The sequence below is a fragment of the Macaca nemestrina genome, chromosome 1 (assembly GCF_043159975.1).
Source record: "Macaca nemestrina isolate mMacNem1 chromosome 1, mMacNem.hap1, whole genome shotgun sequence".
NCBI classification, from domain to species: Eukaryota; Metazoa; Chordata; class Mammalia; order Primates; family Cercopithecidae; genus Macaca; species Macaca nemestrina.
Genome location: NC_092125.1, coordinates 171911902 through 171931900, shown reverse-complemented (window position 1 = coordinate 171931900; position 19999 = coordinate 171911902). Strand labels below are relative to the sequence as shown.

Genomic DNA, 19999 nt, shown 5'->3' with positions numbered 1-19999 from the left:
CATCGTCCTGGGGACAGGGATACCATTTTACACATCTTCCCAGAGTCAATCACAGTATTTAACAATTACTGTATGTACTCTATGGATAAGATACCTGAAGATTGATTCTCTTTATCGTTAATGTGTGGATTGTATCAGGCAAGTAAAACCCCTATCATCAAAAGTCTAAAGTTATTAAAGGGAGTGGAAGAATACCATCGGGGCATATTTTTCTCGAAGGTGTGATACACAAATAAAATAAAATTAATATATAGTGAAATCATCACTGTATTTAGAGTCAAAATGCCTTGCCTGTGTTCCAAACAATGGGCCAGTCAACCTACCTGGTGCACGGTTTCCTCATTAGTTTCTTCAGAGAGTAATTGAGATATTGCATAAGCTAGCACTCAGCATACGGCAGGCAAATACTGCTGGATTTCTTCCTTCCACTAAATGAGAAGAAAATAATGACTCCCACATTTACACGTTTTAGAATATTTTATTTTGCGTCAGCGGATATAGAAAACGAGGGATGAGAGACTAAGAAAGGAAAAGGGCAAAAAGGCAAGGTGTTAAGCGGATTGACCCAACGCTTTCATTGATATCCTCCCCAATTTCCTGGATCTTGGGTCTAGCTCTTCACGCAGGCCTCCAACCACACCGGTCTGTCCGGATCTCCCTCCCCGTCAGTGCCGGCTGTCCCCACCAAGCGCGGTCTCATCCGCTCCCCCGCTCCCACAGCCCACTTTTCCCAGGCCTTTGGCCATCCCGCGCCCTGTAGGAATTCACCTGCACAGAAACAGCCAGGGAAACCGTCCTCCCTCCTTGGAGCCCGCCTCCCACAGCCCCGGGCTCCCTCCCCCGCCCCCGCGCCACCCCGGCGCCCCGCCCCGGGCAGAGAGAGTCGGGGCGAGGGGAGGGCCTGCCAGGTGAGGCGCGGCCACCCTAGGCCTCTCACTTCCGCCCAGGTGAGGCAGGGCCGACACCGAGCCCGCCCGACCCGGGCTCCCGCCTGCTCCTCCAGCGCACCAGGTAAAGCGTGGGGTCCCGGCTGTGCGGTGCGCACTTGCCCCTGGGGGTCCCCGCTCCTGGAGGCCGGCCAGGCGCAGCTCCCTCGCGGGCTTCCCGGGCCTGCCTGCCCTGTCCCCGCGCTCTCCCCGCCCGCCCGCCTGGAGTGGGTGGGAGCCGGAGGAGGAGGGCGCCGCCGGGCGCTCAGAGGGGCCGCGGCTGGGATGGGGCGCCCGCTGCGTGCGCCCGCGCTGGCCCGGGAGGCGGGGCGGGGGCGCCGTCCTCCTGCGTCGGGCCCGGGTGACCCCACGGTGGTCCCCGCCCCGCCGCGCAGTGCTCGCCGAGGCCGCGGGCAGGGAGGGGCGCCGCCCCGCCTCCCCAGGCCTTTCGGGCCTCAAATCTCGGCCCACTGGTATTCGGGGGTGGCACGGATCCGATTTTGCGCCCAGATCGGTGCCCATGTTTCGCTCCCAGAGGTGGGCGGAGTCTTTCCCTCCATCGGTGGCCGTGGAAGGAGGGAACGGGGTGAGGGGACAAAGAGGAGGGGGTGCTCAGAGCTGGGCTGAGTGGGCGACTTGGGCTCGGCCGCGTCCCGTAGCGGAGGTTCCCAAACCAGCGGTCAAGCCCTGGGCTCTGCCAGCCTTGCTGCGTAGAAAGGGAGGTTCGGTCGGAAAGTGCTTCCAGCCTTGGGGGAAATTCTTGGATTCCTGCTTTTAAATCAAGCTCAGAAAAGCGTTTTCAGATCACTCCCACCCTCCAAAGCGCCCCAGTCGTCCCGCACGCAGGCCGAATTAAGTGAACACCCGTTCACCTGGCACTTTGTCATATTTCCGAGTGACTCTTGCACTTTGGATTCGAGTTTGTTGTTTACTGACTTGCCTCTGCCATTTAGAGGGTGCCCCTTTCAGGGCCTTATTTCTCGACTGCATTTAGGGTCTGGCTATTGGTAGGTGCGCGACAAGTGTTTCTTAATGATTGAAGAAGCCTTTGGAAACCCTGAAGGACAATGTCGATTCCACTGAGGATGATACTACCACATTCTGGGCTAAATTCCTACTGGCGGCCAATTAATTTGCACACATCTATTTGAAAGAAGTGGAGGCAGGGGCAGCAGTTAAGAACTTAAATCTGTTTGCAGCATTAGAAAATGTTAGGTGAGATTGAGCCTTTTAGCTAAAGTGAGCTTTGATGTTTTTAGGGCCCATGATGCCTTTAAGATGTTGTTAACAACAACAACAGAACACTCCAAATATGTTGAATTTATTTGGGAATGAGAAATGAGGATTGTAGCCCGAGGGGCACAGCCCTGGCAAGTCATATATGCATGTAAGAGGGGAGGGTAAAGGGAAACTTTTATTGGCAAAGTAAGTGCAGATAAGCTGCTTGAAAACAGAGTTTATTGGTTTTGCAGACTCCAAGTCAGAGTTGGCCATTGTCGAAGATGCCATTACTGGGCAGGTGTTATGGAGAGCATCTTATCAGGCCTGGCACCCTGCCTCATGCCTGTTATCTCAGCTACTTTAGGAGGCTTAGGCAGGAGGATCGCTTAGGCAGGAGGATCGCTTGAGGCCAAGAGTTGGAGACCAGCCTGAGCAACATGGCTGTCTTTACAGAAAAAGCTTTTTAAATAGTCAGGTGTGTCAGGAGGTTGAGGCAGGAGAATTGCTTGAGCCCAGGAGATGGAGGCTGCGGTGAGTGGCGTTTGTACCACTACACTCCAGCCTGGGTGACAGAGCAAGAACCCTGCCTCAAAAAAGAAAAAAAAAAAAAAAGGGAAAAAAGATGATCTTATCTTATCTTATCTTATCTGAATTACTGCATTCCTAAAGAAAGAATTTCTTAGGGGGTTATTTTAGTTTCTTGAGATCTTTATCTCAGACATGCAAGGATGAGCTTTCTCCCTCATGCTCTTCATCTCTAGTTTGTTTGGGTCTGAGAAAAAGTGATTTTGACCTGGTATCTGCAACTTTCACAAAAATAATAAGAAAGCTAATAAATATGGAAATACTTATGGATAGAACTTAGAACTTATAAAAGGAGTTCTGAAGAGATTTGCCCTTACTAGTCCAGATCCTATTAGGGGTAAGAGGAAAAACACAAACTTTTTCCTCTGCTCTCACACCACTGCAATCAACACTGAAGATTTCTGTGACCAAATAAATGTGTGGGGTAATCAGTTCTGCATCAAACAATAGCTGAGCATCTTCCAGTTCGATTCTGATACTGTCTACCTGGGGATAGTGTCAGATCCCATAGGACTGCCCCCACTTCTGATGCCAATCACAAGTCCTAGATTGTTTTACCCTGGCTTCTGACTAACCACCTATAAATTGGGAATCCCATAACCCCCTCCTCTGGTTTGGTTAATTTGCTAGAGCAGCTCACGAAACTCAAGAAAACACTTATTTAGGTTTATTACTAGTTTATTATTAAGAATATTACAGAGGATACAAGAGGAAGAGATGCATAACGTGAGGTTTGAGAAGGGGCATACCACATTCCAGGAACCTCCATGTGTTCAGATATTGAGAAGCTCTCCCTACCCCATTTTCTTGGGCTTTTTATGGAGACTTCACTGGGTAAACATAATTGAAGCATGGAGTAGGGGAAACCCAGCAATGCCTATCTGTTCAGATTTTTCTTGGCCTCTCTCTGTAGCATTCCTTCCTCCAGGGTATGGGCAGGACCCCTTCTTATGGGGGTCTTACGACCTACAGTCAGACAACGGAGGTCAGATAATTTTAAAAAATATTTATTTATTTATTTATTTTGAGACAGAGTCTTGCTCTGCTGCCCAGGCTGGAGTGCAGTGTCGTGATCTCAGCTCACTGCAACCTCCGCCTGCCGGGTTCAAGTGATTCTCCTGCCTCAGACTCCGGGGTAGCTGGGATTACAGGCCTGTGCCACCATGCCTGGCTAATTTTTGTATTTTTAGTAGAAACAGGGTTTTACCATATTGGCCAGGCTGGTCTCGAACTCCTGACCTCAAGTGATCCACCTGTCTTGGCCTCCCAAAGTGCTGGGATTACGGGCATCAGTCACTGCACCTAGCCAAAATTATTTTAATTTTAATTAATTAATTAATTAATTTAGAGACAGAGTCTTGCTCTGTTGCCCAGGCTGGAGTGCAATGGTGCTATCTTGGCTCACTGCAACTTCCACCTCCCAGGATCAAGTGCTTCTCCTGCCTCAGCTTCCCGAGTAGCTTGGATTACAGGTGCCTGCCACCACGCCTGGCTAATTTTTGTATTTTTAGTAGAGATGGGATTTCACCATGCTGGCCAGGCTGGTCTCGAACTCTTGACCTCAGGCGATCCACCTGCCTTGGACTCCCAAAGTGCTGGGATTACAGGCGTGAGCCACCAGACCTGGCAATTATTTTTATTTTTAAAACTTTTTATTCATTTTATTTATTTATTTTTGAGACAGAGCCTTACTCTGTTGCTCAGGCTGAAGTGCAGTGCTGCCATCTCCACTCATTGCAACCTTCACCTCCTCTGGTTCAAGCGATTCTCCTGGCTCAGCCTCACAACTACGTGGGGGCGTGCGCCCCCGTGACCAGATAATTTTATTTTATTTTATTTTTTTGTATTTTTAGTAGAGTCAGGGTTTTGCCATGTTGGCCAGGCTGGTCTCGGACTCCTGACCTCAAGAGATCTGCCCGACTAGGCCTCCCAAAATGCTGGGATTACAGATGTGAGCCATCTTGCCTGGCCTCTTTTAAAAAATTTTTAGTAGGCCGGGCGCGGTGGCTCAAGCCTGTAATCCCAGCACTTTGGGAGGCCGAGACGGCTGGATCACAAGGTCAGGAGATCGAGACCATCCTGGCTAACATGGTGAAACCCCATCTCTACTAAAAAATACAAAAAACTAGCCGGGCGAGGTGACGGGCGCCTGTAGTCCCAGCTACTCGGGAGGCTGAGGCAGGAGAATGGCGTAAACCCGGGAGGCGGAGCTTGCAGTGAGCTGAGATCCGGCCACTGCACTCCAGCCTGGGCGACAGAGCAAGACTCCGTCTCAAAAAAAAAAAAAAAAAAAAAAAAAAAAAAAAAATTTTTAGTAGAGACTGGGTCTTGCTATATCGCTCAGGCTGGTCTCGAGCTCCTGGTCCCAAGCTGTCCTCCCGACTTGGCCTGTGAAAATGTTAGACTTACAGGCGTGAACCACCCTTCCAGCCCAGAGAATTTCTTTACAGCCAGCTTCAAGATGGAAAAGCAGGGGAAGATTAGAGTCCTGCCTTGGGGAGAAAAAGGAGCAGATGAAAGGAGGGGCAGGAGAGTGTCAGACAGATTTCTGTTTTCTGAGGACTGCTTCTGAGACCTAAAGCGCCCCACCAGTGTAACAAAAGACTGTAACAAGAGTCATGGGAGTTATGAACCAGGAACCATAGATGAAAACCAATATACAATATCACAAGGAGGTCACATAAAATGGGTTTCCCATCAGAAAAATAGTTGTGTTTAAAGCTGAATAGAAATTGTATTAAGCTCTCTTCTGCATTTAATGAAACCGTAATAAGTTTAAGCCATGCATTAATATTTCTGTAACTGTAAAGCTAACATATTCATTGTAGAAAAATTGGAGAAAATTTTCAAAAAAGGAACTAAAAGTACACAAACTATCTACTATTGAGAGGTAACCACTAATAACATTAGGATGTATTTTCTTTCCGATTGCATTTTTAAAGTTAAAGAGAAAAATCTGTATATATGTTCTCATAGTGAATTCGCATTTAGAACCTTGTGATTCTGAGACAGTGGTTCAGCATTTTCTAGTTCTTACAACTGCATTTTTACTTAACAGCATTTAATCATTATCCTTACACTGAACAGCCAGCAGTCTGAATTTACTTGCTTTGTTAAAGTTTAACAAGAATACATTAGGTTGGGGAAGCCAAAGTGGGATTTAATTTGTTCACTTAAGACTTTGCTCCCCTTGGCGAGCCAACTTGGTAAGTTTTTTGAGAAACGGGACCGATCTGCCTTGGTATTTGCATGACCATTGCTATGTTTTTTTCCTTAGGGTTTTGTGTAGATTTGGATGCCTTTTTTTTTTTTTTTTTTTTTTTTGAGACGGAGTCTCGCTCTGTCGCCCAGGTTGGAGTGCAGTGGCGCGATCTCGGCTCACTGCAAGCTCCGCCTCCCGGGTTCACGCCATTCTCCTGCCTCAGCCTCCCGAGTAGCTGGGACTACAGGCGCCCACAACCGCGCCCGGCTAATTTTTTGTATTTTTAGTAGAGACGGGGTTTCACCGTGTTAGCCAGAATGGTCTCAATCTCCTGACCTTGTGATCCGCCCGCCTCGGCCTCCCAAAGTGCTGGGATTACAGGCGTGAGCCACCGCGCCCGGCCGATTTGGATGCCTTTTTAAAAGCCCTTATTTTAGGTTCTGGTGCAAATGGGGAGAAGTTTAGTGCCTGTCAATACCCTTCCTTTTAAGTCAGTGGGATAGATCGATGCTGAAGATGTGGAGCTCACTTATTTTTTGTGTTTGTACAGCTGTCCAGCCAGTAAAGTTTGGAGACAGGGAATTGGGTCCACTTACCATGTAACGCTTGACAAGTCATTTAATTCTGGTCCTCCAGAATCTGGTCCCATTTGCAAATGGTCTGCCTTATAGAGATTTGGCAAGGTTGAAAGAAAATAATGTTCAAGAATGTGTCTTGTAATCTGTAAGCTATTATTCTCCTGCTTTTTGTTCCTCCCTTATGTTTAATTCCAGTAAAATTATGGAATTGTGATCTTTTTATTGGGAAGAACTCAAGTTTGTGAGTGCTCTTACTCAGATAGTTACTTTAAGAAAAGGCATAGAGACCATATGAGCTGAATTGATAAAGAATTCTTTTCTAAAAACACGGTGGAGGAAGAAAAAACAAAAACAAAACAGGAATCTTTCTGAAAAGGTATAGATTAAAACTTTACTACAGTAAGCCACTCTTACACATGGGCATGGGCCACTTTATATTGGGTTACTTAGGATTGAAATGTGCTGTAAATGCACAATACACACAATATTTTGAACAGATGTCTTGTAAAGGAAACTGAAATATCTTATTTTTATTTTTTGAGACACAGTTTCACTCTATTGCAAAGGATGGAGCCGCCTCCTGGGTTCAAGTGATTCTTGTGCCTCAGTCTCCCAAGTAGCTGGGATTACAGGCGTGTGCCACCACGCCCTCCTAATTTGTGCATTTTTAGTAGAAATGGGGTTTCACCATGTTGCTCAGGCTGGTCTCGAACTTCTGACCTCATGATACACCCACCTCAGCCTCCCAAAGTGCTGGAATTACAAGCATGAGCCACTGATCTGAATATGTTTATTCTTAAGAGGGTTTAGTTTACCAAAGCAGTTATACTCTTATGTGTATAATGCCTTTTTTTATTATTATTATTATTTTTTGAGACAAGTCTTGCTCTGTTGCCCATGCTGGAGTGCAGTGGCTTGATCTCCGCTCACTCCAACCTCTGCCTCCCAGGTTTAAGCCATTCTCCTGCCTCAGCCTCCTGAGTAGCTGGAACTGCAGGCATGCACCACCATGTCTGGCTAATTTTTTTGTATTTTTAGTACAGATGGGGTTTCACCATGTTGGCCAGGCTGGTCTTGAACTTCTGACCTCAAGCGATCCACCCACCTCAGCCCTGCAAAGTGCTGTGATTACAGGCGTGAGCCACCGCACCTGGCCATGTAAATGGATTAATACTCCAAATTATAGGTCCTCTCTATAACCTCCGCCCTTGTACTCACTACAATGGTGAAACATTTTATTTTTTAGTCTTCTCAAACCTAACTTACTGATTACACACTAAAATCTCTGCTACAATAATTTAATTATTAGCTTTTGCAGTGCCATGATCATGGTTCACTAGCCCTGACCTCCTGGTCGCGAGGGTTCCTCCCACCTCAGCCTGGACTACCGGCATGCACTACCATGCTCAGCTAGTTTTAGTTTTTGTAGAGATGGAGTTTTGCCATGTTTTAAATCATTTTGATTGAAAAGAGGTACTAATAGTAGCTATCATTTGTTCAATGTGTACTGTGTGCTAGGCCAAATGCTCTAAATTATGCTCTTTAGTCTTTTCAACATACATATGAAGCAATTTTTTTTTTCTTTATTTCCCCTGAGATGGAGTCTCACCCTGTCACCCAGGCTGGAGTGCTGTGGCGCCATCTTGGCTCACTGCAACCTGCATCTCCTGGGTTCAAGCAATTCTCCTGCCTCAGCCTCCCAAGTAGCTGGGATTCAGGTGCCCAACACCACGCCCAGCTTTCTTTCTTTCTTTTTTTTTTTTTTTTTAATTTAAACAGAATTTCGCTCTTGTTGCATTTTTAGTAGAGATGGGTTTCACCATGTTAGCCAGGCTGGTCTCGAACTCTTGACCTCATGATCTGCCCGCCTCAGCCTCCAAAAGTGCTGGAATTACAGGCATGAGCCACCGCACCCATCCATGAAGTAATTTTTATTAACTCGTTTTTACAAACAAGGGGACTGAGGTGTAGGGAGATTTAAACAATTGGCCCGCAGAGATTTCAAAGCTCATAGGCTATAGAATTTCCCATATTTCAATAATTGGCTATTGAATCAGCTGGCAAAAAGTTGATTATTGAAGTAGACATTTAGTTCTAATCCTGTTTTTGTGTTAGTGACCAACAGGAAATGATCTAAATTCTCACCAACAGGAGATTGGGTGAAGAAAGTATGTATTCCTACTGTCGAATGTTACTTAGTTGTTACAGTGGCTGAGGAGGAACTGCTTATATCATCATGAGTAACACCCCCAACCCCAGCCTGGTTTTTTTTTTGGAGACAGGGTCTCACTCTGTCGCCCAGGCTGTGGAGTGCAGTGGTGTGATCATGGCTCACTGCAGCCTAGACATCCTGGGTTCAATTGATCCTCCTACCTCAGCCTCCCAAGTAGCTGGGAGTACAGGTGTGTGCCACCACATCTGGCTAATTTTTAAATTTTTTGTCAAGATGGGGTCTTGCCATGTTGCCCAGGCTGGTCTCAAATTGTGGCTAAAGTGATCTGTTTGCCTTGGCCTCCCAAAGTGCTGGGATAACAGATGAATAAATCTTAAAAATGTAAAGTTGACCTTAAAATAGCAAATTGCTGAAGAATAAGTATACAGTATGATGTAATTTATATAAAGTTTAAAAATCTGCTGAACAATAATATTGTCAACCGGGACAATGTGTGTTTTAAGAATTTCACATTTGAATTTTGTCTATATTGATTGCTTGCATTTGGGAAGCTGCCTCATAGTTCAAAGAAGTTAATGGAACCACTGTGAGATTAACATTCTCTAATGTAGGTTGCACTCTTAGAACCAAAGCAGACCAAGGTCCTGCCCTTGCTTTGACCCTCTGCACGCCTTACTTGGTTTGGTGGATAGCTTTTAGGCCTGGGTCTGTGGGCTTTCAGGGACAGGTTAGTTCATTTCACTTTAGCTTCCATTATTAATAATTAGTAAGTGTGGCTTTGACAATAGCGGTTGGTGGGCAGGGCTTCTGCCTGGTCTGCCTTGGGGTTATTTTCTGGAGCTTTTTTTTGAGATGGAGTTTCACTACTTTTGCCCAGGCTGGAGTGCAATGGTGTGATCTCGGCTTACCACTCCACCTCCCAAGTTCAGGCGATTCTCCTGTTACTGCTGCTACTGAGTAGCTGGGATTGCAGGCGCCCACGACCATGCCTGGCTAATATTTTTGTATTTTTAGTAGAGACAGGGGTTTCTCGATGTTGGTCAGGCTGGTCTTGAACTCCCAACCTCAGGTGTTCTGCCCTCATCGGCCTCCCAAAGTGCTGGGATACAGGCATGAGCCGCCGTGCCGGGCCCGTTTTTTGGAGCTTCTAATGAAGTTCCAGGACATAATGTGGTAGAAGAGGGAGATGAGTTAAGTGAATGTTGAAGGTCAGGTTGTAAATGTTCCCTCCATTTAAAATGTGAAGTATTCTCTCATTTTTAAAGTAGTTATCTACTAAACAGTCACTAACAGTGGAACCCCTTCCCCATGAAATTAACTCTCTCCAATGGCATCTATGTTTCCTTGCTTTGTTTTTACCTTTTTTCATAGCATCCCTTTCCCTTTTTTATTTTATTTTACCTTTTTTTTTTTTTTTTTTTTGAGATGGAGCCTCACTCTGTTGCCCAGGCTGGAGTGCAGTGGTGCAATCTCCACTCACTGCTTCCTCTGCCTCATGGATTCAAGTGATTCTCCTGCCTCAGCCTCCCGAATAGCTGGGATTACAGGTGTGCACCACGACGTCTGGCTAATTTTTGTATTTTTAGTGGAAATGGGGTTTCACCATGTTAGCCAGGCTGGTCTCAAACTCCTGGCCTCAAGTGATCCACCTGCCATGGCCTTCCAGAGTGCTGGGAGTACAGGCGTGAGCCACCATGCCCGACTCCTGATATGACCATGATTTCTGGGGAGAAGTTGGGAGTGCACAGTCTGCAGTATGGGTAAAATCGAACAGCATTTTTGAGGTGGAAACGAATCATTAGTGAATAGTATGAATGCCCAGGTCTTGTTAATGGGCACTGGCTACATGATCAGAGACCTCTAAGTGTGAAAATTGCCCAGATTTTTTTGTCACCGTTGCTCGTTGGAGAAAGCTGCTACCAACCAGAATACAGAAGCCTACCACAGACAGGGTGTGGTGTCTCTAGCCTGTAATTCCAGCACTTTGGGAGGCTGAGGCAGGTGGAACGTCTGAGGACAGGAGTTCAAGAAAAGCCTGATCAACATGGGGAAAGCCCGCCTTTACTAAAAATACAAAAACTAGCCAGGTGTGGTGGTGCATACCTGTAGTCTCAGCTATTAGGGAGGCTGAGGCAGGAGGATTGCTTGAACCCGGGAGGTGGAGGTTGCAGTGAGCCAAGATTGCACCACTGCACTCCAGCCTGGGCAACAGAGTGAGACCCTATCTCAAAAAAAAAAAAAAAAAAAAAAAAAAGGGCTGGGTGTGGTGGCTCACGCCTGTAATCCCAGCACTTTGGGAGGCCGAGGCGGTGGATGACCTGAAGTTGGGAGTTTGAGACCAGCCTGACCAACATGGGAAAATCCCATGTCTACTAAAAATACAAAATTAGCCAGGCATGGTGGCTCATACCTGTAATCCCAGCTACTCAGGAAGTTGAGGCAGGAGAATTGCCTGAACCCGGGAGGCAGACAGAGGTTGCAGTGAGCCAAGATCGCACCATTGCACTCCAGCCTGGGCAACAAGAGCAAAACTCCATCTCACAAAATAAAAATAATAAAAGAAGGCTACCATATAACAGTTTAACTTTGTTCCTACAAAAGTGGCCAAGTTATAGGCAGAGTATTGATATGCTTTGGTTAACTTTGAATAATTTAATGAGAAAATTAGCGTGAGTTAACTGAATTATTCTGAAAAACTGACTCTTTTCATTTCTTTCTTTTTTTTTTTTTTTTTTGAGACAGGGTCCTGCTCTGTCACCCAGGCTGGAGTGTAGTGGCGCCATCTCGGCTCACTGCATCCTCTGCCTCCCAGGTTCAAGCGATTCTTCTGCCTCAGCCTCCCGAGTAGCTGGGATTACAGGCACCTGCCACCACGCCCAGCTAAGTTTTGTATTTTTAGCAGAGGCAGAGTTTCGCCATTTTGGCCAGGCTGGTCCTAAACTCCTGACCTTGTGATCCGCCCGCCTCGGCCTCCCAAAGTGTTGGAATTACAGGCATGAGCCATGGCGCCCAGCCTTCATTTCATTAAAAAAAAAAAATTATGTTCATTGAAGCACTATTCACAAGTTTTTATTTCAGATTCTGAATTTAAAGTGGTGTCTTTCAACTTCAACATTTCCTGAATGTTCACTGTCAGGAGGATTTAAACATTGCTTAAACATTGCTTAGGCTTAAGCAATGTTAAGCAAACTGTCAGGATTGTTCTGGAATTTATATGTGTTTCCAAAATTCCAGGGATATAGTGGTCCAAAATATAGTATTTTTATATTTAAAGTGTTGGGAAAAGGTCTTTCATTTGGTAGGAACACAAGGCTAGGACACCTGACTTGAGTCTGCATTTGTATAGCAGCAGATGTATTTATTTGAAGTACTGGTGAAGAGCAACCATTATTCTTTGGCTAGGAAATTTTGTTTATCATTTAATCAGTACTTCCTAAATGCTGAACTTTGAGGACAAAAGAATGATAATTAGACACATCCTGAGCTTTGTACTGCAAAGGAAACAATAGAAACTTAAAGCTTCAATTTTTGAATAACTTCAGAAATCATGACTATATTTATGCTTGACATTGATATTTGCACTTGATATTGATAAGCATAAATATGATTATATTTACACTTGCTCATTGATTCTTCCAACTCCTTGGTTCAATGAGCTCTGGAAAATTCCCACTGGGGAGTTATGTGTGGTCTAATGGTGACCTGCCCCATTCACAGGTGTGGTTAGAGGCCGAACACCTGTTCTTTCCCACAGAGATTGCAAGTGATCTTTTTCTCCCCAAATTTCAGCTTAGGCATATCATATATCTTAGTAAATCAGTGGGGAGTTACATTCTTGTGAGGTGCTGGGAGCTCAAAAAGCGTGTTTTGCAGAATCCTTACTTTGCCTAAATTCTTGATCTGTTATATATATTTTATTTTTATTCTTTTTGAGACAGAGTCTTGCTCTGTCACCAGGCTGGAGTGCAGTGGCATGATCTTGGCTCACTGCAGTCTCAGCTCACTGCAATCTCCACCTTCCCGGTTCAAGCAATTCTCCTGCCTCAGCCTCCCAAGTAGCTGGGATTACAGGCACGCATCACCACGCCCAGTTGATTTTTGTATTTTTAATAGAGATGGGGTTTCACCATGTTGACCAGGCTGGTCTCGAACTCCTGACCTCAGGTGATCCACCTGCCTCGGCCTCCCAAAGTGCTGGGATTACAGACGTGAGCCACCATGCCTGGCCTATGTATTTTATTTATTAAGTTTTTTATCTTAATCAGATCAAGAGTTTAATAAAATATATATAATAAATAAAATAAATAGAGAATATAATTTAAAATTAAATTTCTTTCTCTCTTCAAATACTTCATTAATTGCCATCGGCCTAGGCCTTGTTAAAAAGCCACAATATTATAATAATTTCCTTCAATCACATTCTACAGTGAACCAGATATGAAAAATTCATGGCACAAACTCTCTTGATCAATGATGGAGTGGAAGCTCCCAAGCATAATAAAGTTCTCCTTCTCTGGAGGCTGTCCAAGTATAAGGACAGTAGTACAATGTGGCATCTTAATTTCTAGCTGTGATCAATTGTAGGTAGCCTATCTATGACAAGTTAGACTCAGTTTTACCATGTCAACAAAGTTGAAATCCCCCTCCATAAGCCCTGTTGGTTTCTTAACTAAACAGGTCAAGTTTGAACGACCAAAGATTTCATGTGACCATACTCTGAGTGAGACATAGGTTCCATTTAGCCTGAGTGCTGTTTGATGGATAGTGAGTTGCAGAGTTACTTGTGTTTCTTCCTTCTCTTGTCATATACTCATTTTCTATCACAGCTAACTGCACCCTCAATTTCCTGGGGTCAGGTGATTCTCCCACCTCAGCCTCCCAAATAACTGAAACTACGCCTTTGCCACCATGCCTGGCTAATTTTTTTTTTTTTTTTTTGTAGATACAGGATTTTGCTATGTTGCCCAGGCTGGTCTCAAACTCCTGGGCTCAAGCAATCCACCCACTTGGGCCTTTCAAAGTCCTGGGATTACAGGCATGAGCCACCATGCCTGGCCTTATGTACTTGTAGAGCTTTAATCTTCTTCCCTAGACATTTCTTTACACCACGGAATTGTAATTTTCCAGGCCTGCTCTGTGGGCATAGTTTAAGCTTACTAATTATGAGTCAGAGACTTGGGTTTCATGGTGTGCACCTGTAGTCCCACCGACTCAGGAGGCTGAGGCGGAAGGATCTCTTTAGCCCAGGAGTTCAAATGCAGCCTGGCAACGTAATGAGACTGTTTCTAAGAAAATAGAATAAAATAAGAGAGGTAGATGGCCAACCAATTTCTACCCTTAATCCTTACCAAGGGATACTCCACTGTGGTCTCCAAAATGTGCAAGATGATCCATTAAGAGGTTAGGAAGATGGCAGGGCGCGATGGCTCACGCCTGTAATCCCTGCACTTTGGGAGTTCGAGGCGGGTTGGTCACGAGGTCAGGAGTTCAAGACCAGCCTGCCAAGATAGTGAAACCCCGTCTCTACTAAAAATACAAAAATTAGCTGGATGTAGTGGTGGTCACTTGTAATCCCCACTCCTTGGAAGGCTGAGGCACAGAATTGCTTGAACCCGGGAGGTGGAGGTTGCAGTGAGCCGAGATTGCGCCACTGCACTCCAGCCTGGGCGACAGTGAGACTCCGTCTCAAAAAAAAAAAAGAGCTTAGGAAGATGACAATAAAACTTTAGCATTTTTACCTTACCCTCAAGTTTCTATGTTATGTTTTAAAACATATGTTAGTATAGTAGTATTTGTTTATTTTAAAATAAATTGAGATACATGGCCAACACATTTTTACTGATGGGAATGTGTGTTTTAAAAAGTTTGAAGACCACTAATCTATACTATTATCAGAATTACCTTTTAAAAATAGAAATCTGGACTCAGTACTTCCCTACTTAAAAGTCTTTAATTATTTCCTGTTGCTAAAAGGATAAAGACCAGTCTGCTTAGCATTATTTACAAGGACCCTTTCAAATTGCTCTATCTAAATCAGTGCTTCTCAGACTATCAGTGGTGAAAGATCAGGCTCCTCACTCTATAATCTTTCAAGAACTGATATTTTTGTAAAATAAGTTATTAGAAAAAATGAAATTTTAAAAAGACATACAAAATAAGGCCAAGTTTTTTTTTTTTTTGGGACAGACTTTCTGTTGCCCAGGCGGGGGTGCAATGGTGTGATCCAGGCTCACCACAATCTCTGCCTCCCGGGTTCAGGCAGTTCTCCTGCCTCAGCCTCCCGAGTAGCTGGATTACAGGCACCCGCTACCACGCCTGGCTAATTTTTGTATTTTTAGTAGAGACGGGGTTTCTCCTTGTTAGTCTTGAACTCCTGACCTCAGGTGATCCACCCGCCTCGGCCTTCCAAACTGCTGGCGTTGCAGGTGTGAGCCACCGCACCCAGCTGCCAAGTCTTTTATTACTAAATGTAAGACATTTTACTCTGCCATATTGCAGGAAAGTTTCTGAGTGTTCATTCCCAATTTCGATACCTGTGCCTTTATAGGCCAAGCATCAGTTTGCAGTTTATACTTGGAGTAATAGTTGTCTTTTTTCCCTTTTCTGCTACTTCTAGATACCTTATATTAGGTCCTTTAAAGCTAGTTATTGTTTTCACAGAAAGTCATGCACTTTTGCACCTGTATGCAGTGGTTCTTCAGTTGTGATCTCTGGTCTAGGAGCATCACAGGGTCACCAGAGAACTTGCTAGAAATGCAGATTTTCAGGGCCTACCTCAGACCTACTGAATCAGCAACTCTGAGGGTGGGACTCTGCAATTTCTGGTATAACAAGCCCTACAGGTGATTCTGATGCATGCTAAAGTTTGAGAACCACTAACCTAGGGTAGCCTTATATATTACTCAAACCAGGACACTTTTATTTTTTTATTTTTTTGGAGACAGAGTCTCTTTCTGTCACCTAGGCTGGAGTGCGGTGGCATGATTTCGGTTCACTGAAACCTCCGTCTCCCGGATTCAAGCAATTCTTCTGCCTCAGCCTCCCAAGTGGCCGGGACTGCAGGCATGTGCCACCACGCCTGGCAGAATTTTGTATTTTTAGTAGAGACACGGTTTCATCATATTGGCCAGACTGGTCTCCAACTCCTGACCTCAAGTGATCCGTCCGCTTCGGCTTTCCGAAGTGTTGGGATTACAGGCATGAGCCGCTGCGCCAGGCCTAAACCGAGACACTTTGGAGAGCAAAGAGACTGAAATACAGCACTATTAATAATGATGCTGGGTAAAGTGCGACTTGAGGCTGTCAAGAGCAAACGAGGACTGATGGTCACTCTACTTTTGCTATTTTACTTTATTTTATTTATTTATTTTTTTGAGATGGAGTCTCGCTCTGTCACCCAGGCTGGAGTGCGGTGGTGTGATCTCGGCTCACTGCAACCTCCATCTTCTGAGTTCAAGCAATTCTCCTGTTTCACCCTCCTGAGTAGCTGGGATTACAGGTGCCCGGCACCACACCCGGCTAATGTTTATATTTTTAGTAGAGACAGAGTTTCTTTTTTCTTTTTTATTCCTGAGACAAGATTTCGCTCTGTTGCCCAGGCTGGAGTGCAATGGCGTGATCTTGGCTCACCACAACCTCCGCCTCCCGAGTTCAAGCAATTCTTCTGCCTCAGGCTCCCGAGTAGCTGGGATTACAGGCATGCACCACTACCCCCAGCTGATTTTGTATTTTTGGCAGAGACGGGGTTTCACCATGTTGGTCAGGCTGGTCTCGAACTCCTGATCTCAGGTGATCCACCCGCCTCAGCCTCCCAAAGTGCTGGGATTACAGGCATGAGCCACCACCCCCGGCCAGTAGAGATGGTTTCACCATGTTGGCCAGGCTGGTCTTGACCTCCTGACCTCAGGTGATCCCCATGCTTTGGCCTCCCAAAGTGCTGAGATTACAGGTGTGAGCCACTGCTCCTGGCCTGTTTTTTTTGTTTGTTTTTGAGACAGAGTGGTGCTTTGTCACCCAGGCTGGAGTGCAGTGGCATGATCTCAGCTCACTGCAACCTCTTCCTCCTGGATTCAAGTGATTCTCTCGCCTCTGCCTCCCAAGTAACTGAGACAACAGGCGTGCGCCACCATGCCTGGCTAGTTTTTTATATTTTTAGTAGAGATGGGGTTTCATCATATTGGCTGGACTGGTCTTGAACTCCTGACCTCGTGATCCGCCCGCCTCAGCCTCCCAAAGTGCTGGGAACAGGCATGAGCTGCCATGCCCGGACTGTTTTTTTAATTTACAATGAGAGAGTTTTCTGTTGTGTTCTCATTCCAGTACTCCTAAACTTTTTAGGTGGGGTTTAGTCACTCTTTCTTTATGATTTTTCTTAGCACATGGTACACACCTCTGCTCTGCTATTGTGTGTATATGCCTTATAGTACAATTATCCCACTGTGTGGCTTGCAGACTGTCATAGCCATCATTTTTTTGGTCACTTTTCCTTTTTTTTTTTTTTTTTGGTTTTGCTCTGTTGTCAGACTGGAGTGCAGTAGTGCAATCATGGTTCACTGCAACCTCGATCTTCTGGGCTCAAGCAATTTTCCCACCTTAGCCTCCCGAGTAGCTGGGACACAGGTATGTGTTAGCAGGCCTGGCTAATTAAAAAAATTTTTTTGTAGGTACTGGGTCTCACTATGTTGTCCAGACTGGTCTTGAATTCCTGGACTCAAGCAATTCTTGCACCTTGGCTTCCTAAAGTGCTGGGATTACAAGTGTGAGCCACTGCATTGGGCCCTATTTTTCATTATTTTTAGTTTTGTTTTTTGAGACAGAGTCTCATGCTGTCGCCCAGGCTGGAGTGCAGTGGCACTATCTCAGCTCACTGCAGCCTCAACCTCCCAGAACCCAGGTGATCTTCCCACTTCAGCCCCCTGAGTAGCTAGGACTACAGGTGTGCACCATCACACCCAGCTAATTTTTGTATTTTATGTAGATACAGGGTTTTGCCATGTTATCCAGACTGGTTTCAAACTCCTGGGCTCAAGTGATCCACCTGCCTCTGTCTCCTAAAGTGCTGGGTTTAGAGGCATGAGCCACCACGCCTGGCTCCCTAGTTTTTAAATTATAAAATTAATACCTGCAGCATGTAAGGTTGTAAAATGGAAAGTTTAATTTTTAAATCTCTCCATCCTCACATCTACTTTCTAGAAGTAATCACTATTACTACATTGACTATCTTTCTAAATCTCTCTTTTTTTTTTTTTGATATGTGTATCTAGCTATGTTGACCATGCTGATGTTGAACTCCTGGGCTCAAGTGATCCTCCCACCTCAGCCTCCTGAGTAGCTGGGATTATAGGCACATGCCAGCATGCTTGGTTTAACTCTTCTTCTAGAAACCTACACACACACATTTTTTTTTTCTTACAAACGTGAAAATAATGCACTCATTCTGAAACTCTGTTTTTCTCATTCAGTTGTGCATATTGGATAACTTCTCTGTGTTAATGCAAAGGGCTGAATTGTCAAAGCATCTTCATATGAATGTGAAATCTTACCCAACTCCAAACCTTACTCATGATTCAGAGGTTAGAGGCAGAAGCCAGACACAGATGAGCATTCCTTCCTGGAGGAGCCCCCAGCCAGCAGGCACAACTTCCAAAAAATTTCACTTTCTTCTACATTCGGACATATTATCAACATACTGAAAACAGTTATATATGACTGATATGAAGTCACTTCTTCATGTATTTATGATAGACTTACTGTAGTTTTTTTTTTTTTTTTTTGAGATGAAGTTTTGCTCTTGTCACCCAGGCTGGAGTGCAGTGGCACAATCTTGGCTTGCTGCAACCTCTGCCTTCTGGGTTCAAGCAATTCTCCTGCCTCAGCCTCCCGAATAGCTGAGATTTCAGGCACCCACCACCACACCCAGCTGATTTTTGTACTTTTAGTAGAAACAGGGTTTCACCAAGTTGGCCAGGCTGGTCTCAAACTCGTAATCTCGAGTGATCCGCCCACCTCGGCCTCCCAAAGTGCTGGGATTACAGTAGGGCCACCACGCCCAGCCCTACTGTAGTTCTTAATTTGTTTACAGAAGTAAAATTCAACCTCGGGACACAATTTTTTGCTTTGGATTAACAAATGTTTTTCCTAAAGAAGCCTTTTCTGTTTTGGGAATCTCTAGTTTTTGTTGTTGTTTTTTAAAGAGTCAGTGTCTCCCTCTGTCACCCAGGCTGGAGTACAGTGGCATAATCATAGCTCACTATAGCCTCGAACTTCTGGGTTCAAGCAATTCTCTGGCCTCAGCCTCCAAAGCCACTGAACCTGCTAAGGGGAATCTCTAGTTCTCTATTCTCTTAGTTACACAAATAGAAAATGCCTGTGATTATCTCCTGTTTTCCGGCTAGCCATGCCCCAAACATCCATAAATTCTCAGATTATTTACAGAAGGCAGTTAAGGGAGACCAGATCTATCCTGATATTTTAAAATAAGAGACCCTTTCTTATCTATTATAAACCTTTATCATGTTTACTAGGAAGTCAGCTGTCGTGCAGAGAATCCCCCAAGCTTGTCCAACCCAGGACGGCTTTGAATGCAGCCTGACACAAATTCATAAACTTTCTTAAAACATTATGAGTTTTTTTTTTTTTTTTTTTAAAGCTCATCAGCTATCGTTAGTGTATTTTATGTGTAGCCCAAGACAGTCCTCCTCTTCCAGTGTGGCCCAGGGAAGCCAAAAGATTGGACACCCCTGCAGCTAAACGAGTGAGTCACAGGCTTGCTGTTAACCCTTTCCCCCTCATTCCCTTTTCAATACATTCAGACCTATTTCATCATTTTAATTGCTGTTTTTTTGTTTGTTTGTTTTTTGGTTTTTTTTTCTGAGACAAAGTCTCGCTCTGTCGCCCAGGCTGGAGTGCAGTGACACGATCCCAGCTCACTGAAACCTCCACCTCCTGGGTTCAAGTGATTCTCTTGCCTCAGCCTCCCAAGTAGCTGGGATCATAGGTGCCTGCCACCACGCCCAGCAAATTTTTGTGTTTTTAGTAGATGGGGTTTCACCATGTTGGTCAGGCTATTCTCCAGCTCCTGACCTCAAGTGATCTGCCTACCTTGGCCTCCCAAAGTGATGGGATTACTGGCGTGAGCCACAGTGCCCGGGCTGATTGCTTTTGATAATTTACTTTTTCCAGGAGTTTTGCTATTAAAAATGCAGTAAATACCCTTGCACACACATCTTTGTGCCCCTTTGCCAGTATTTCTTTCAGAGTGACACTCAGAAGTAAAAATTACACACTCTTTTACCACAACTTAGCAGTGTCAGTA

General features: G+C 45.0%; 1 protein-coding gene across 6 annotated transcripts in view; it reads left to right on the top strand.

Annotated features, from left to right (window-relative positions):
- The first annotated feature begins 868 nt into the window (after nucleotides 1–868).
- LOC105495168 (PATJ crumbs cell polarity complex component) overlaps nucleotides 869–19999 on the top strand; it is a 428227-nt gene continuing 409096 nt past the window's right edge. For 4 of the 6 annotated variants that reach the window (XM_011764431.2, XM_011764430.2, XM_011764432.2 and 1 more), the window contains exon 1: nucleotides 870–1011. The gene's annotated coding sequence lies outside the window, so the exon portion shown is untranslated. Of the gene's footprint in view, nucleotides 1012–19999 lie in introns of all 6 variants that reach the window. The other 2 variants (XM_071092252.1, XM_011764429.2) reach the window with 2 other exon arrangements.